The sequence below is a fragment of the Oncorhynchus tshawytscha genome, linkage group LG02 (genome assembly GCF_018296145.1).
Source record: "Oncorhynchus tshawytscha isolate Ot180627B linkage group LG02, Otsh_v2.0, whole genome shotgun sequence".
NCBI classification, from domain to species: domain Eukaryota; kingdom Metazoa; phylum Chordata; class Actinopteri; order Salmoniformes; family Salmonidae; genus Oncorhynchus; species Oncorhynchus tshawytscha.
This window is the reverse complement of record NC_056430.1, coordinates 18496049-18515767: the sequence shown is the minus strand read 5'-3', so window position 1 is coordinate 18515767 and position 19719 is coordinate 18496049. Positions and strand designations below refer to the sequence as shown.

Here is a 19719-nt window from a genome sequence, read left to right as displayed (position 1 = left end):
GAATATAGAAAATACAAAATTAAGAATCAAATCAAATCATCAAATCTAATGTTATTTGTCACATACACATGGTTAGCAGATGTTATTAGTCACATACACATGGTTAGCAGATGTTAATGGTCACATACACATGGTTAGCAGATGTTCATGCGAGTGTAGTGAAATGTTTGTGCTTCTGGTTCCGACAGTGCAGTAATATCTAACAAGTAATCAAACAATTCCCCAAAAACTGCCTAATACACACAAATCTAAAAAGGGGTGAATGAGGATATGTACATATAAATATATGGGGGAACGATGGCCAAGTGGCATATGATATAAGTAAAGTAAGATATGTAAACATTATTAAAGTGTCATTGTTTAAAGTGATCCATTTGTTAAAGTTACCAGTGATTGGGTCTCCATGTAGGCAGCAGCCTCTCTGTGTTAATGATTGCTGTTTAGCAGTTTGATGGCCTTGAGATAGAAGCTGTTCTTCAGTCTCTCGGTCCCAGCTTTAGAGAAGTCATCATCATTGATTGAATGCAAACAAGCTGTCATTCATGTACAGTACATAGAGGTAATTACGGCATATTCTCCACGACGCCCATCTAATGATCATCATCAATATCATCCTCATCAAGATCATCACCAGTATCTGGTTTGACGATCAGCAGAGGGTTTCTGCAAGGACACTGCTCTAGGAATGTCCCTGTGCGGTTAGTAGCTGTGGAAGTAGCAGTATTGACTGTGACTGTATCAGGCTGTGAACAGTCTCTCTCCGCCTCTCCCTGTGTTCTTCTCCTGGAATGCCTGTGCCCACAGGCTGTGCAGAGATCCACAGCCCCTCTTGCCCTCTCTCCCAGCTCCTGGATCAGCTGGCTCGGGCTGTCCTCAGCAGCGGGGAGGGCACTGGTCTTCCTCTCGGCTGACACGAGAGCAGCACAGGACTCCTGGGAGAGTAAGGGGTAGGCAAGCTGGAGGAGGCTGGCCTCGGCACACTCTCCTCCTCTTCCCCCCTCTGTCAGCACAGTCACGCTCTTGGGTTCTGTCAGACTCCTCTCTGCTGTGTGACTGGGGAGTTCTACTGGAGCCTTTCTCCTCTTCCAACACCACAGTTTCCAGAACCTCCAACTCCAGCTCCAGGTCAATTTTCCTTAGGGACACTTTCTGTAGGGGATCAGCCAGAGGGGTCACCTTCCTGGACCTGACAAAGAGAGAGAGGATGGGATGAGACAGTCAGGCAAGTACATCAAAGATGGATCAGTTTGTCTTATTAAAATATTTAGAAATCCCAAAACCCCAACTGAAACCATTTGAAGAGCTGCTTTTCCAACACTGAGTTGTGGGTATTATGACTAATGCTGTATGTCTGACTGCATTTCCTACAAAAAATACAGCAACGAGATCTCAATCTACAAATCTAATATCCATTACCCAAATCCCAGCCTCATCTGAATGCTAAGTAGACAGCAATTCACGGAGGCCTGAGCTCAATGAAATATTGAAGTAATGTTTAATAATCATGTAGGAAGACGAGTGTGTCTGATATGCAGGTTCTGCCCCCTGAGTCTCTGCCTGAAGCTCTCCCTGCGGGAGGTGATAAGAGAGCGAGGAGGATTACAGAGTTTACAGGACTCCATCCAGCACTGCCATCTCCTTCTCCCCACCCCCACACAGACAGACTGACACAATACAAAAAGCTGCTGCTGCTGGTACTGCATGGAGCTACTGCACTCTGGCTTCTGGAGGGATAAGAGTAAGGCATTCTGAAGAATCTGTCAAAACCCATTCTGTATTCCGACAGTGGATTTTTCCTCTAGATAGGAGCAGAATGTTTATTTTTCCAGACACCAGAAAAAGTGATGAAGACATCTTGTTCTTGTGTTTCAGTTATTCCCATTCTGGTACATCAGAGACATTTTTAATATCTCAATGGTCAGTAGGGATTGTTTTTAGTGACGATGGTGGTATTCTGTAAATAATTCTGCTTGTCATGAGGAGAGACTCCCATTAGCATCTATATTATATACAGGGAACTGCCAAAATAAAGGAAACACCAACACAGTGTCTTAATAGGGTGTTGGACCACCACAAGCCATAACAGCTTCAATGCACCATGGCATAGATTTTTCAATTGTCTGGAACTCTAATGAAGGGATGCAGCACAATTCTTCCACAAGAAATGACATAATTTGGTGTTTTGTTGATGGAAAACACTCTCAGGCGCCACTCCAGAATCTCCCATAAGTGTCCAAAATAATGCCCTGCCCTAAGAATTATGGGATGTTAATTGCTTAATTAAATCAGGAACCACACCTGTATGGAAGCACCTGCTTTCAATATACTTTGTATCCCTGTGTTAGAATTATTTTAGCAGTTACCTGTATATTAAGAGGTACTTCTAATAATAATACAATAAAACATTTATATTCTAAATGTTTTTTTGCCATCTATATTCACATTCTGTACCAAAGTCAACCTTCCGACTGCAGAAGAAAAAGGAGACCAACAAGCTATAGAACACGGCAAGAATAAATTCAAGGGTTGGATAGAGTAAACGTGTCAAGTAATCTTGAGAATAGTCAAATAGACACCAGGCACACAACCAGCATTTACTGTGTCAATAAATGTTGGGTCAAAAAAGTCAAATTCAGACTCCTTTGAATAGATAGATGCAAATGTAGAGAGAATGGACTCATCAACTAGCACATTGAAGCATGTTGATATCATGCATATTCTATCCCAAGGATCGCTGCCACATTACATTGGATTTCTATAAAAGAGTAGTTTTATCCCAAATAAAAGGTCTCCTCAAACACCCATAATGTAAAGCCACTGGGGAATTGGGAGTCCCGGGCCTTATACATTATTCATGAAGCTAAACCAGCGCAGGATGTTGGCAAAACTCAAGTGGCAGCTATTTTTCCACAGTGCAGCCGTAGTGATTAATAGCTGACCTTCTGCGGGTCGGCCTTCTGCAGGTCGATGTCCAGCGGGCCAGCCTCCCGCTCCATTCAGGGCGAGATAAAGGACGAGCCTGCAGTTCTCCTCAGCCACACTGAGGCCCCTGCTGCCCTCCTCAGCCCAATTAACCCACCGCTGAGAGCCAAGACAGCTCCTTATAACCGCAAAAGCTTAATGATCTCCCACTCCGGGGAGGAAACCATTTACACAGCAAACATGGAGGGATGTGTACTCATGTAGGACCTCGGAAGAGACTGTGTTAAACAGATCTTATAGCTAGTGGTGGTGCTATATCAAATTAAACATAAAATGTCCATTCAGGAAATGAGAGTAAGAGTATGGAGAAAGAAAGTACAAAGAAAACATGACTGACCCATGACTCAAGTCCTACAAAAAAAACAAGGAATTGAAGGAGAACAATTACTCTGACAGTGAGTAGCGGATGGTTAGGCATACATATGACCCATAATAACACCCCCACCAGTGTGTGCAGAGAGTCAGACCCCACATGGAGACTGTAGACGATGGGTCTACAAAAGCCCTTCCTGAAGTAGAGCAGGCTGGCTGACTGGTTCTGGCTGGAGAGCCTCCTATAGCACTGCCACTTCAAAGCAGCACCCCGCTCTTCTACCCCCCTCCTCCTGTGATCTTTTTCCCCTGTGGGAAGTCATTATTGAGTTAACATTGGAGGCTCTGTGCTTGTTTTCTCGCCTCCCTCTCTTTCTCCCTCACTCTGTGCTGCGGTGGGAAAAGCCCGGCTTGCGGTGAATACAAAGGCTGCTTTTGGAGAAAGGGAATAATGTTGTACACAGTTCAGTCATTAATAAACCACTGTTGTGGGTTGCCCTTATTAACTGAGGAGGGACGGCTTTTTAAGGTTGGAAAACTTCTGTAAAGAAAAACATTCTTCCATCTGTCAGACACAAAACTTCTTGGATGAGGACGGGAACAGGGTGGTAGGGAGAAGGACAGCTAGACTGAGGCAATTACAGACATGCATTTCTTTCATCAGCCTCATGTTCAATGACGTCATAAAACATTCAACACATGTCCCTACTCATTCTCCTCAGGCTTGGATTTCCTGACTTCCTGAGTTTGATGGAGTGTGTGAAGGAGAGTGTGAGTAACACTGAAGACCTGTGTCAGAGGCATTATGCTGTATAACGAGGTGTTTGGAGTCTTATCAGGTGGGTTACACAGTCAGTCACTTCTCTCCAGCCATGTGTTGGTACCCTGCTATGCTGCCCACCTTTACCTCCCCACTGATCTCACAACACCCCTCTCACGGGACAGTTGACAGTCAGTGGATCTCACAACAACCCTCTCACAGGACAGTCATCACATTCATAGTAGGGATTGTAATCTTAGGAAGTATGTCAGAGTGCTTCCTTACTGTATAGAGAGTCAATTAGTTGATGTGCAACATGAAGAGAGTTGGTAGAAGCTAGTTGTAGAGTTTGTTGTTTACCTAAGTCCTATTCAAAATGAGGACTCAAGGAGAGGAACTTCCCTCATACATTATTAGTATACCATTGATGCAACAGCACCGTCAGTGTTTCTCTCTCCCTCTGTGTGTCGGGCTTCCTGTGTAAGTACACAAAAGCTGGACGTCATGCAGAGAGGAAATCTGAAGTACTTATCCCTGTTAGCTGTGAGACAGTCTTGGCTTTGTTTAGCCCAGCGGGACACAGAGAGGATCTGCTGTCTCTGTGGTGGGGAGGGCTGAAATCAGACAGACTAGATACAATATCTATCTACTACCTCACAGAGAAGGCCCAGGACAGGACAAGCTCCTGACAGAGACATGTCTGTAGTGTAGTTACAGAACATAGCCTTCCAGAGAGTGACTGTGTCACACTAGCTGCATTCTGGAAAGTAGTACAACCAAAAATCTGTAAGGAGAAAATAAAGCTCACCTGTATTCCATTTCCAACATTTCATGAAAATAATTGTCAATGCAGCCGAAGCCCTCCAATTAGCTAGCTTCCGAATTTAACAAGAGACACATTTCTAGGAATTACTCAAGAGCAATTTAACATTTCCAAACTAACCTCCCACTGGGCACCACAGTGTAAATTCTTGCCACTGCTGCACATTTTAAAACATATTATACAGTACCAATCAAATTTTGGACACGCCTACTCATTCAAGGGTTTTTCTTTATTTTTTAAAACTATTTTCTACATTGTAGAATAATGGTGAAAACACCAAAACTATGAATGAACACATGGAATCATGTAGTAACCAAAAAAGTGTTAAACTAATCAAAATATATTTTATATTTGAGATTTTTCAAAGTAGCCACCCTTTGCATTGATGACAGCTTTGCACTCTTGGCATTCTCTCAACCAGCTTCACGAGGTAGCCACCTGGCATGCATTTGAATGAAGAGGTGTGCCTTGCCTTAATTTGTGGAATTTCTTTCCTTCTTAATGCATTTGAGCCAATCAGTTGTGTTGTGACAAGGTAGGGGTGGTATACAGAAGATAGACCTATTTGTTAATAGACCAAGTCCATATTATGGCGAGAACAGCTCAAATAAGCAAAGAGAAATGACAGCCCATTATTACTTTAAAGGCATGAAAGTTGGTTAATACGGAAAATGTCAAGAACTGTCAAATGTCAAAAACCATCAAATGCTGTGATGAAACTGGCTCTCATGACCTCCACAGGAAAGGAAGACCCAGAGTTACCTCTGCTGAAAAGGATAAGTTCATTAGAGTTACCAGCCTTTAGAGTTACCAAATTGCAGCCCAAATAAATGCTTCACATAGTTCAAGTAACAGATACATCTCAACATCAAATCAAACTTTGTCACATGCACCGAATACAACAACTTGTTTTTACCGTGAAATGCTTACTTACAAGCCCTTAACCAACAGTGCAGTTCAAGAAGAGTTAAGTAAATATTTTCCAAATAGACTAAAGTAAAAAATTATACCTAACACAATAATAATAATAATAACGAGGCCATATACAGGGGGTACCGGTACCGAGTCAGTGTGCGGGGGTACAGGTAGGGGTGAAGTGACTATGCATAGATAATAGACGAGTAGCAGCAGTCTACAAAAGGGAGGGGGGCAATGTAAATAGTCCAGTGGCGATTTTATGAATTGTTTAGCAGTCTAATTAATTGCTTGGGGGTAGAAGCTGTTGAGGAGCCTTTTGGTCCTAGACTTGGCGCTCCGATACCACTCCCGTGCGGTAGCAGAGGGAACAGTCTATGACTTGGGTGACTGGATTCTGACAATTTTACGTGCTTTCCTCTGACACCGCCTATTATATAGGTCCTGGATGGCAGGAAGCTTGGCCCCAGTGATGTACTGGGCCGTTCGCACTACCCTCTGTAGTGGTCAGATGCCGAGCTGTTGCCGTACCAGGCGTTGATGGTGCAGTTGTAGAAACTTTTGAGGATCTGGGGACCCATGCCAAATCTTTTCAGTCTCCTGATGGGGAAAGGGGTTTGTCATGCTTTCTTCATGACTGTCTTGGTATGTTTGGACCATGATAGTTCGTTGGTGATGTGGACAACAAGGATCTTGAAACTCTCAACCCGCTCCACTACAGCCCCGTCGATGTTAATGGGGGCCTGTTCTGCCCGCCTTTTCATGTAGTCCACGATCAGCTACTTTGTCTTGCTCACAGTGCTCACATCCTTTGTCTTGCTCACCACACTGCCAGTTCTCTGACCTCCTCCCTATAGGCTGTCTCATCGTTGTCGGTGATTAGGCCTACAACTGTTGTGTCGTTAGCAAACTTAATGACGGTGTTGGAGTCGTGTTTGGCCATGCAGTCGTGGGTGAACAGAGAGTACAGTAGGGGACTAAGTACACACCCTTGAGGGGCCCCAGTGTTAAGGATCAGCGTGGCAGACGTGTTGTTGCCTACTCTTACCACCTGGGGGCGGCCCGTCAGGAAGTCCAGGATCCAGTTGCAGAGGGAGGTGTTTAGTCCCAGAGTCCTTAGCTTAGTGATGAGCTTTGTGGGTACTATGGTGTTAAACACTGAGCTGTTGTCAATGAACAGCATTCAAAAGTGTTCCTTTTGTCCACATGGGAAAGGGCAGTGTGGAGCGCGATTGAGATTGCGTCATCTGTGGATCTGTTGGGGCGGTATGTGAATTGGAGTGGATCTAGGGTGTCAGGGAGGATGCTGTTGATGTGACCCATGACCAGCCGTTCAAAGGACTTCATGGCTACCGACGTGAGTGCTACGGGACAGTAATCATTTAGGCAGGTTACCTTTGCTTCCTTGGGCACAGGGACTATGGTGGTCTGCTTGAAACATGTAGGTATTACAGACTCGGTTGGGGAGGGGTTGAACATGTCAGTGAAGACACTTGACAGTTGGTCTGCACATGCTTTGAGTACAAGTCCTGGTAATCCGTCTGGCCCAACAGCTTTGTGAATGTTGACCTGTTTAAAGGTTTTGTTCACATAGGCTACTGAGAGCGTGATCACACAGTTATCCAGAACAGCAGGTGCTCTTGTGCATGCTTCAGTGTTGCTTGCCTCGATGCGAGCATAAAAGGCATTTAGCTCGTCTGGTAGGCTCGAGTCTGGGTTTACCTTTGTAGTCCGTAATAGTTTTCAAGGCCTGCCACATCAGACGAGTATCAGAACCGGTGTAGCAGGATTCAATCTTAGTCCCGTATTGACGCTTTGCTTGTTTGATGGTTCATCTGAGGGCATAGTGGGATTTCTTATAAGCGTCTAGATTAGTCTCCCACTCCTTGAAAGAGGCAGCTCTATACGGATGTTTAGCTCAATACGGATGTTGCCTGTAATCCATGGCTAATGGTTGGGATATGTACGTAAGTCACTGTGGGGACGACGTAGTCGATGCACTTATTGATGAAGCCGAAGACTGATGTGGTGTTCTCCTCAATGCCATTGGATGAATCCCGGAACATATTCCAGTCTGTGCTAGCAAAACAATCCTGTAGTGTAGCATCCACGTCATCTGACCACTTCCGTATTGAACAAGTCACTGGTACTTCCTGCTTTAGTTTTTGCTTGTAAGCAGGAATCAGGAGGATATCATTATGGTCAGATTTGCCAAATGGAGGGCGGAGGAGAGCTTTGTATGCATCTCTGTGTATGGAGTAAAGGTGGTCTTGGATTTTTTTTTCTCTGGTTGCACATGTGACATGCTGGTAAAAATTTGGTAAAACTGATTTAACTTTGCCTGCATTAAAATCTCCGGCCACTAGGAGCATTGCTTCTGGGTGAGCATTTTCTTCTTTGCTTATGGCCTTATAGAGTTGGTTGAGAGCGTTCTTGGTGCCAGCTTCATTCTGTGGTGGTAAATAGATGGCTACGAATAATATGGTCTACAGCTTATCATAAGGTACTCTACCTCAACCGAGCAATACCTTGAGACTTCTTTAACATTAGACATTGTGCACCAGCTGTTATTCACAAATAGACACACACCCCACCCCTCGTCTTACCAGACGTAGCTTCTCTGTCCTGCCGGTGCATGGAATATCCTGCCAGCTCTATATTATCCATATAGTTGTTCAGCCACGTCTCAGTGAAACATAAGATATTACAGTTTTTAATGTCCCGTTGGTAGGATAATCTTAATCGTAGGTCATCAATAAAAATTTCCAATGATTGCACATTAGCAAGAACAATGGATGACAGTGGGAGTTTACTCGCTCGCCTATGGATTCTCAGAAGGCAGCCCGATCTGCGGCCCCTTTTCTTGCGTCGTCAAGTAATTTACAGAGATCAGGGCCTGTTCCAGTGAAAGCATGATATATCCTTTTCGTCTGACTCATTTAAGGAAAAAGTTTATTTCAGTCCGCGGTGAGTAATCGCTGTTCTGAAGTCCAGAAGTCATTTTTGGTCATTTTGGTCATAGACAATAGCGGCAACATTATGTACAAAATAAGTGTTAAAAAATAAGTTACACAAAACGCCAAAAAACTAAATAACCCCATTGGTTGGGAGACTGTAAAATGTCAGCCATGTTCTTCGGCGTCATCTTGTTCAGAGGAGACTACGTGAATCAGGCCTTCATGGTCGAATTGTTGCAATGAAACAACTAATAAAGGACACCAATAAGAAGAAGAGACTTGCTTGGGCCAAGAAACACGAGTAATGGACATTAGACCGGTGGAAATCGGTCCTTTGGTCTGATGAGTTCAAATTTGAGATTTTTGGTTCCAACCGCCGTTTCTTTGTGAGACGAAGAGTAGGTGAACGGATGCTCTCCGAATGTGTGGTTCCCACCGTGAATCATGGAGGAGGAAGTGTGATGGTGTGGGGATGCTTTGCTGGTGACACTGTCGTTGATTTACTTAGAATTCAAGACACACTTAACCAGCATGGCTACCACAGCATTCCGGCAGCGAAACGCCATCCCATCTGGTCTGGACAATCATTTGTTTTTCAACTGGACAATGACCCAACAGTGTAAGGCTGTGTAAGGTCTATTTGACCAAGAAGGAGAGTGATGGACTGATGCATCAGATGACCTGGCCTCCACAATCACCCGATCTCAACCCAATCAAGATGGTTTGGGACAAGTTGGACCGCAGAGTGAAGGAAAAGCAGCCAACTAGTGCTCAACATATGTGGGAACTCTGTCAAGTCTGTTGGAAAAGCATTCTTCATGAAGTTGTTTGAGAGAATGCCAAGAGTGTGCAAAGCTGTCATCAAGGAAAAGGGTGGCTACTTTGAAGAATCTCAAATATATTTGGATTTGTTTCACACTTTTTTGGTTACTACATGATTCCATGTGTTATTACATAGTTTTTAATGTCTTCACTATTATCATACAATGAAGATTAATAGTAAAAATAAAGAAAAACCCTTGAATAAGTAGGCGTGTCTAAACTTTGACTGGTACTGTATAGATATTTCTGTAGAGACTCGCTGAAAAAAATCATAGGGAAACCACTGCTGACAACATACAATTACATTCCCCAAGCGTCTGGCCATGGCTTGACTGGCCCACTGAACCCCCCTTAACCCAGTGGCCTGGGGTGGTCAGTCTGGTTCTAGCAGCAGCTGGTTGTCCCCCGAGGGCCTCCTGGGGCTGTGGAGAAGAGAGCGCTCCTCTGGGCATTGTCATACACACAATGTGTGTAGAGGCTGAATGGACAGCAGTGAGAGAAAGACAAAGACAGAGAGAAAGACAAAGACAGAGAAAGATCCTCACTTCCTACTCCTAGACTAGCGAGCCCTTGAGCTAGACACCCACAGGTTGCCATGGATTTTGCTCTAGGATTTAATTGACCCAATTAATTGATTGTGCAGCAGACAGCGGGTAAAGAGGGGGGAGGGGTGTGAGAATGCTGAAAGAGCAAGGGGAAGTTAGAGCCCTGCTGATTTAACTGAGGTACAGTATCACAACACTGATCCTATGGGCTTTGGTAGACTGGCCTCAGTCAATCTACATTGGCATCCTTCCAAGCCTTTTGATGAGAGAAGAGACAGATAAATAAAATGAATTCAGTCTAACAACACTGCCGGGGTTGGGCATCAGAGGATCATCAAAACAAACCAGTGAAACAAATGGTAAAGAGGTGCTTTAATTTGTTAGTGGCAGATCATTGGAGGAAATGTTCAATGTATCTGACAATTCAAAGATGTGAATGATAGAATGTCCCTCTGTAATATAGAATATGTTGTAAGCAACATTAATTATCCACTTTAAACACATTTTATCAGGACAAATACTAAATGGCGTTATAATGATTTTCTCCACCCCGATACTACTGATCTGAGAGTGGACTGCCCACTTGTTTGTCTGTGTGTGAGTTTGTGGAACGAGAGGGTTTCACTGGTCTAAATCACAAGTTTTTATGATACTGTAAATTTGAGGCCGATGTCTGCTGTCGGAGGGATTTTAAGAGCATGAACGCATGTGGGACAGCCCAGAGAGACAGACAGTATAAGTCAACCCACTGAGCCACGCATTCATTAATCACTATGTCCATCATGAATGGCTGATCGTGTCTGGGAGTCGACTGTGGGGAGGACTGACAAGATACAGGGGATTACAGCTCGTCTCATCTTACCACCGGAATCACAGAGAAAGAAAGACAACTCACTTAGCAGGAATGACAAATCCTTCACGGGGGAATATCTAACCGTGAGGAGTAGAACAATGCTAATACAATCTGTCATCAAACCTGTCACTGGGACAAAGGGCTGTCACAACTAACCATATGTGATAACAGAGCGCTGTCTATGGCATGCAAACCACAGCTGGTTGCTGCTCGAGGCCTGCCTAACGAACAGACAGCTCTCCTCTCGCTGCTGCTTTGCATGGCAAGTGGACTGCGCTATTTTATTCCACATTCAGAAAGGAATGAAATGCAGTCTGAGGCACAATAATGTACAACAGTTATGAAATGTCTACTTGAGAATAGTTTGGCAGCAAGACAACGGAATGGAACGCCTGGGCTCTGGAGGTTTTCGAGCCAAGTGCCCTGAGGCAACCGCTACAACAGGAGGGTTAGTACCTCTGTCTGGACTCAGCCGCTCTCTGGCTGTCTACTCTCACTGTTTTGGTCTCTGCTGACACCACAGCTGAAATGAGCCAGTTCTCAGGGCAGAAAGACAAAAAAAGCTTTGCTTTGTTAATTACCTGAAAAATTTTACAGGAAAAGGGAAATGTAACAATTCAATCACAGGTCAATGCGGCAAGCACCAGGACTAATCCATTTAATGATCGATGCGGGGTTGCAACCAGTGGAAGGCAGCGTGTTGTTAGGTCAAGCTGACATTTAGCGCCGATACACAGCGGGGGAGAGGGAGGCAGACGGGAAAGCACTCAAACTCAGATGCCTTTCTGTCGTTTCATCTCCTTGACTCTGACTGAGGTGAGACTGATTGAGTTTTCCAGTGGCTTGACAGTACTGCTCTGCTGCTGCTCCAAGCATATGCAGAGAGAGAGAGAGAGAGAGCTCAGGACCAAAACTCTCCGTACTCTCTTTTCCCTGTCTGCTGCAGTGTAACAGACAGATCGAAACGGACTCCAACTCTGATCTCCACCATTGATTTATTATTAATTGGCCGTCGAGGTGTTTTCTTTTCCAGAGAGAATGGGACTTCGTTGGCAAAATTCTAACCAGAGAAAGCTCCAGTAAACTCCCGGCTGTCTGCATCTGGACGAGGGGCCTACCACGTCAGGAGCACATTTCACTGTTATTTTACAGACGAGCACACCACTTGGCTAAACCCCCGCCAAGAGTAAAACAGAGCTCATTATGGAACGGTGTGCTTGCAGGCTCACATTTTCAACGTGTAAGTAATTGTAAAATATGTACAAGGGTGAGGAGAGAGCCGTGCATTCCACATCAATTAAGGAAGAAACTACAAAGATCTTTCTTGAGTTAACGTACAAGCACAGATATTGTACTACACAGTGCACTGTCAATCTGCTTCTTCTCATCCTAGTACTGTCACTGAGAGAGGCCTCAGTATGATCTACTGAGACTCCACTGCAGCACGGAGGGAGACTGTACAGACCACACACTCGCCAACAGCACCTTTGACACAGGAACAGGGATACAAGTAGATTGCATCTCACAATAGCTCTGTCCGTCAAGTGGCCGGGCTGTGACAAATGACTTGTCTAATCCGCATTGACCCTGGGAGGTAATTTTCTTGCTGAGGGAGGGGGGGTGGACTTACTTGACCCTCTGAATCAAGACACAGTAGTCTGTGATGTAGAGGTCCTTCAGTAGGTAGGCCGGCTCATTCTCCTGGAAGACTTTGTGAATATCGAACAGGCACTTCAGGACGCAAGAGTAGAAAAACAGTGTTAATCGATAGCCGTGTGAGGAATGGTAATATATATATACATACATACATATATATATATATATATGTGTGTGTGTGTGTTTGGACACACCTACTCATTCAAAGGTTTTTGTTTGTTTTTACTATTTTCTACATTGAAGGATAATAGACATCAAAACTATAAAAGAACACATATGGAATCATGTAGTAAGCAAAAAATGATTAAACAAATGTAAAATATATTTTAAATTTGAGATTCTTCAAAGTAGCCACCCTTTGCCTTGATGACAGCTTTGCACACTCTTGGCATTCTCTCAACCTGCGTGAGGTAGTCATGAGGTAGTCACATGGAATTCATTTCAATTAACAGGTGTGCCTTTTTAAAAGTGCATTTATGGAATTTATTTTTCTTGATGCGTTTGAGCCAATCAGTTGTGTTGTGACAAGGTATGGGTGGTATACAGAAGATAACCAAATAGGGCTAAAGACCAAATCTATATTATGGCAAGAACAGCTCAAATAAGGAAAGAGAAACAACAGTCCATCATTACATGAAGGTAAGTCAATCCAGAAAATTTCAAGAACCTTGAAAGTTTCTTTAAGTGCAGTCACAAGAACCATCAAGCGCTATGATGAAACTGTCTCTCATGATGACGGCGACAGGAAAGGAAGACCCAGAGTTGTCTCTGCTGCAGAGGATAAGTTAGTTAACTGCACCTCAAATCAATGCTTCAGAGTTCAAGTAACAGACACATCTTAACATCAACTGTTCAGAGGAGACTGTGTGAATCAGGCCTTCTTGGTTGAATTGCTGTGGAAATCTGTCCTTTGGTCTGATGAGTGTGATGGAAATTCTACCCTTAATCAATAATGAGGAAAGGCAAAATGAATAATCAATCAAGGTATTACTTTTATTAAAAGACTTGTTACAACAAGGAGGCTCGTCGCCCCACCCCGCAGGTGGTGGAGTGAGAGCCCACTGGGTGGAATTAACCTCTGAGTTACATACTATGTCAGGATAGGTGCAACTTCAGATATGACGTACAATGGTTCCAAACACTAACCCCACACATCCTGTGCCAGACCTTGGGCCCCAAATACAAATAACTTGTTTTGTTCGGTACTAAGAACTTAGGACATTTGTTGTTACTTTGTTCTCTCCCCTAGTTCATGGTGGAAACCGGCTCCCCCTAGGAGGTGACTGACACACAGACACTGAGGAGACAAGTGATTGGTTCCCCATTACTTATGGCATCCCTTCACATGGTTTGCAATAAAGACACACAGTTCACATACGGAAACAATGTTTCCTTCTGACCTCCTTTTCCATACTCCTTGCTGATATTCTGCATAGCAACAGGGACATGTGATAGATAAGGCTGACTTCTCCCCTCTCTGGACCCAAGGTTACTGAGGCCCATTTGAGGGAGGAAGTGCAGCTGCCAACACCAGAGTCCGAAAGGAGACATTCTAATAACAAAGAGTTTCAACGGTTCAATCATATAAGCATATTCTGTAGATAAGACATCTTATTTATATTTGTTACTTAGCTTATATGAGTTAGTTTCTTTAACTATCTCAAGCCCAATGCCTAGGCTTAAAGAAGGATATTTTAGTACACAAGCATTAGTAGGGTTAATCTCGGATAATCTCTGCATGTGTGGTTTCCACAGTGAAGCATGGAGGAGAAGGTGTGGTGGTGCTTTGCTGGTGACACTGTCGGTAATTTATTTAGAATTCAAGGCACACTTAACCAGCATGGCTACCACAGCATTCTGCAGTGATACACCATTCCATCTGGTTTGCACTTAATGGAACTATAATTTGTTTTTCAACAGGACAATGACCCAACACACCTCCAGGCTGTGTAAGGGCTATTTGCCCAAGAAGGAGAGTGATGGAGAGCTGCATCAGATGACCTGGCTTCCCGACCTCAAGCCAATTGAGATAGTTTGGGATGAGTTGGACCAAGGAAGAGAAGCCAACAAGTGCTCAGCATATGTGGGAACTCCTTCAAGACTGTTGGAAAAGCAGTCCAGGTGAAGCTGGTTGAGAGAATGCCAAGAGTGTGCAAAGCTGTCATCAAGGCAAAGGGTAGCTACTTTGAAGAATGACAAATGTATTCGTATTTATTTAACACTTTTTTGGTTACTACATGATTCCATATGTGTTATTTTATTATGTTGATGTCTTCACTATTATGCTACAAAATAGAAAATAGGAAAAATAAGGAAAAACCCTTGAATGAGTAGGTGTGTCCAAACTTTTGACTGCTACTGTATATTATTACACAATAGGGGAGTTGCTGGCAGAGACTGTGGTTCCTAAAGGCTTACGGTCTCATTGTCATTGTCCCACACATCCTTTCTACAAATTATAGGCTAAACAGGCTACGGGAGATCATGGGAGCATTGTAAGTTCATACTATTGCAGACAATTTATGACAGAGTGAGCAATTAATCAACTTTCAGGTCCACTATATCTAGTCCAGAAAGACAACTCAAGTGGGCCTAGATAATCCAAACGGTTCATTTCATAACAGTTTAGGAACTAATTTATTTGGCCTGATTTCCCTCAAAGTGTACCATTACAAAAAGACACACACCTGGAGGGAGCCAAGTTAGATCCTTTACATTAACTGCCACAAAACCCCTTTCTCAACCCAGGCATATAAATAGCCCCTTGGTGGGACGCAATTGGCTGGTTGCAGAGCCCTCTTGTTCCAAGTCTAGATACAATCCTCCTGTCCAGCATCCACCTCCAGGATTGGCTCACAGTAACCAGAGACATTCTGTTCTTTTCAAAACAAACAGAACACTCACTCTGAGGAAAACGTTACACAAACATTTTAGTTTTCATTTAGATTATGAACTGTCTTACAGAGGGAGCAGAGAGAGAGAGCTCAACTTCCAACTCCAGGGCCAGGACGCAGAGTACAGAGACACAGCTCTACTCTCCCTGCTCCAAAACTCACGGTTTTACTTTTCTCTCCAGCCTGAAGAGCTAGCCTGGGAGGGAGACAGCCTGGGAGGGAGAGAGCCGTGCGACACAATGAATCCTGCACTCGTCTGTTTTACACTCTGATGACAAGTTCAGCCAGTTGATCATGTTGGTGGCGAGCCCAGTGGTTGAGCCCTGGAGCGGGTCAGACAGACAGGTAGGCAGGCAGGCCCGGGAGGGAGGTGCATGGGCACAGCAACACAGCTGCCACAGGGGCACTGCCCCCTAACATCCATCATGGCAAAGTGACAAGAGAACACAGGCAACACACAGCTGCACATACTGTATAAGATAACTGCAGACTTTGTTATGGTTTCAACTACTAGTAGGGTCGTGTGTACTTCTACAACAGCATACATAGCCTACTATATGAGCTCATCCTTCAGTGGAGACTCCAACATTTTCTAGTGCCATATTGAAGTAGAGTGACTGCTAAATTTCAGCTAAATGTTAAAAAGCCAAGGGAAAAGGCTCAATTAAAAACATGACAGAGAAATGTGAGTTTAGCTACACTGAGGAACAGCAATTACGGAACATTTCCAGCTCAGTATAGGCTAGCGCGACAGTCAACTCCAGTGGGTCCTTCTGTCAGCTACACGACAGCAGTCGTGCTAAACCCTCTCTACCCAGCTTTCCCTGCCTGGCGGCCCTTTGGTTGCAGCCACTTAGCAGGCAGCAGGATGAGTTCCTTGAGAATAAGCATCCGTGCTGCCAGAAGGACCATCTTTTATTTGTTATTTGGGTTGGGTGGTCAAAATTGACCAAAACAATATATAAATACAAAAATAATGGACACAGCCGGCAGCCCATGGCCATGTTTTTTTCTATGACCTTTGTACCTTTTCTGTTGTCATAATCATCTACACCGAGTGTACAAAACATTAAGAACATCTGTGCTTTCCATGACCTAGACTGACCAGGTAAATCCAGGTGAAACTTATGGTCCCTTATTGATGTCACTTGTTAAATCCACTTCAATCAGTGTAGATGAATGGGAGTGTAGGGTAGGGGAGGAGGATTTTTAAGCCTTGAGACAATTGAGACCTGGATTGTGTATGTGCCATTCAGAGGGTGAATGGGCAAGACAACAGATTTAAGTGCCTTTGAACAGGGTATGGTAGTAGGTGCCAGGCTCGCCGGTTGTGTCAAGAACTGCAACGCTACTGGGTTTTTCATGCTCAACAGTTTACCGTGTGTATTAAGAATAGTCCACCACCCAAAGGACATCCAGCCAACTTGACACAACTATGGGAAGCATTGGAGTCAACATGGGCCAGCATCCCTGTGGAATGCTTTCTACACCTAGAGTCCATACCCTGACGAATTGAGGCTGTTCTGGCGGCAAAAGGGGGGTGTGGGGGTCCTTAATGTTTTGTACACTCAGTGTATATTGAGCATTTGGCTGGCTAGTGGGCAACGGCCGGCCCCACTCCCAAAATGGGTCGGCCCGGTTTTCTGATTGGCTGAGCTGAGGTGGCGCAAATTCACATTACAATTTAAATGAGCATCATCAAAGAGTGTGAGAACCGCTCTGACTCTCTGCCAGTCATTCAGTCAAAACAGAAACAGAGACCAAAAAAGGATTGATGTGTGAAATGAACCTACTTATTTGCAAAAAGTTCTGGCTCTGCTGGTCCATGTACTTTGTCTGTGAGACATGACAGATCAGCTGCTGTGGTGCAGTCGAGGTAGGAAGAAAACAGACGGACACACTCACTAACGCACACTGATAGGCCTAATATTTTTGGTTGTATGGTGTATGAAATATAGGCTAATTAGGGAAGGGGGATTCGGGGGAACATTTACACACTAGGCTACTTGCCCTTATAGCCTAACAAGTAGTGAGATTGGCTTTTATAACACATACAGTAGGTAAGGCAATAGCCATCTACTAGACATTTATACAGTGCTTTTTACTAAACACAAATATTTTTTACTTAACACATGTATTACAATAATAGTCATTTCGGGGACTGTCTGTTTCATTGTTTGATCAATGTTAAATCAATGTTAAACCACTAACATTGAGTGGCTACTGCCAACACAACTTCTGAATCTCAGTCTCTTCAGGGTCTCTTCAGGGTTTATGAGCTGTAGTAACAAGTGACCTTGGTGTGGGATAACATTACATAACCACTAAACTGAAGGCTGGAAAGTCCCGCCTATCTCCCGCTTATTTCATTCGCTGAAAGGTCCGTCACTTCTTGGCAGAAAGATATGCATACACGCGCAGAACTGTCAAACTAGTCAAAGCTGGAAATCCATTCACATAAACTAGTCCCGGCTTCATTCTTTGACAAACACAGAAGGTTGTACACTAAATTCAATAGAAGAAAACAGAGAGAGTGAAGGAGAGAGAGACTGACTGTTCCTTAATGTAGCCAATTATACAGTCAAACCATTAAGGAACTGTCTGTCTCTCTTTCTCCTTCTCTCTCTCTGTTTTCTTCTATTGAATTATGTAGCCTAATATTTAAACACTAAGTGGGCAGGAGGGAACACTTGACATGCACTAATTTGAAATATGTAGTTAGGCTGTTCTAAGGTATTATATTACCTCAATGGTCATCTACGAGGCATTTATTCAGTGATTTTGTTCTTTGTCAAATATATGTGTGTTATGGTTTTCTTCCTTCGAAAGAGAGTCGGACCAAAATGCAGCGTGGTAATTTAGATACATGTTTATTTTTTATTTATTTTTATTTCACCTTTATTTAACCAGGTAGGCCAGTTGAGAACAAGTTCTCATTTGCAACTGCGACCTGGCCAAGATAAAGCATAGCAGTGTGAGCAGACAACACAGAGTTACACATGGAATAAACAATTAACAAGTCAATGACACAGTAGAAAACAAAGGGTGGAGTCTATATACAATGTGTGCAAAAGGCATGAGGAGGTAGGCGAATAATTACAATTTTGCAGATTAACACTGGAGTGATAAATGATCAGATGGTCATGTACAGGTAGAGATATTGGTGTGCAAAAGAGCAAGTAAATAAATAAAAACAGTATGGGGATGAGGTAGGTGAAAATGGGTGGGCTATTTACCAATAGACTATGTACAGCAGCAGCGATCGGTTAGCTGCTCAGATAGCTGACGTTTGAAGTTGGTGAGGGAGATAAAAGTCTCCAACTTCAGTGATTTTGCAATTCGTTCCAGTCACAGGCAGCAGAGTACTGGAACGAAAGGCGGCCAAATGAGGTGTTGGCTTTAGGGATGATCAGTGAGATACACCTGCTGGAGCGCGTGCTACGGATGGGTGTTGCCATCGTGACCAGTGAACTGAGATAAGGCGGAGCTTTACCTAGCATGGACTTGTAGATGACCTGGAGCCAGTGGGTCTGGCGACGAATATGTAACGAGGGCCAGCCGACCAGAGCATACAGGTCGCAGTGGTGGGTGGTATAAGGTGCTTTAGTGACAAAACGGATGGCACTGTGATAGACTGCATCCAGTTTGCTGAGTAGAGTGTTGGAAGCCATTTTGTAGATGACATCGCCGAAGTCGAGGATCGGAAGGATAGTCAGTTTTACTAGGGTAAGCTTGGCGGCGTGAGTGAAGGAGGCTTTGTTGCGGAATAGAAAGCCGACTCTTGATTTGATTTTCGATTGGAGATGTTTGATATGAGTCTGGAAGGAGAGTTTGCAGTCTAGCCAGACACCTAGGTACTTATAGATGTCCACATATTCAAGGTCGGAGCCATCCAGGGTGGTGATGCTAGTCGGGCATGCGGGTGCAGGCAGCGATCGGTTGAAAAGCATGCATTTGGTTTTACTAGCGTTTAAGAGCAGTTGGAGGCCACGGAAGGAGTGTTGTATGGCATTGAAGCTTGTTTGGAGGTTAGATAGCACAGTGTCCAATGACGGGCCGAAAGTATATAGAATGGTGTCGTCTGCGTAGAGGTGGATCAGGGAATCGCCCGCAGCAAGAGCAACGTCATTGATATATACAGAGAAAAGAGTCGGCCCGAGAATTGAACCCTGTGGCACCCCCATAGAGACTGCCAGAGGA

General features: G+C 44.0%; 1 pseudogene; it reads right to left on the bottom strand.

The window, feature by feature from the left end:
* Positions 1–439: 439 nt before the first annotated feature.
* Positions 440–19719, bottom strand: part of LOC112220290 — a 47680-nt pseudogene continuing 28400 nt past the window's right edge.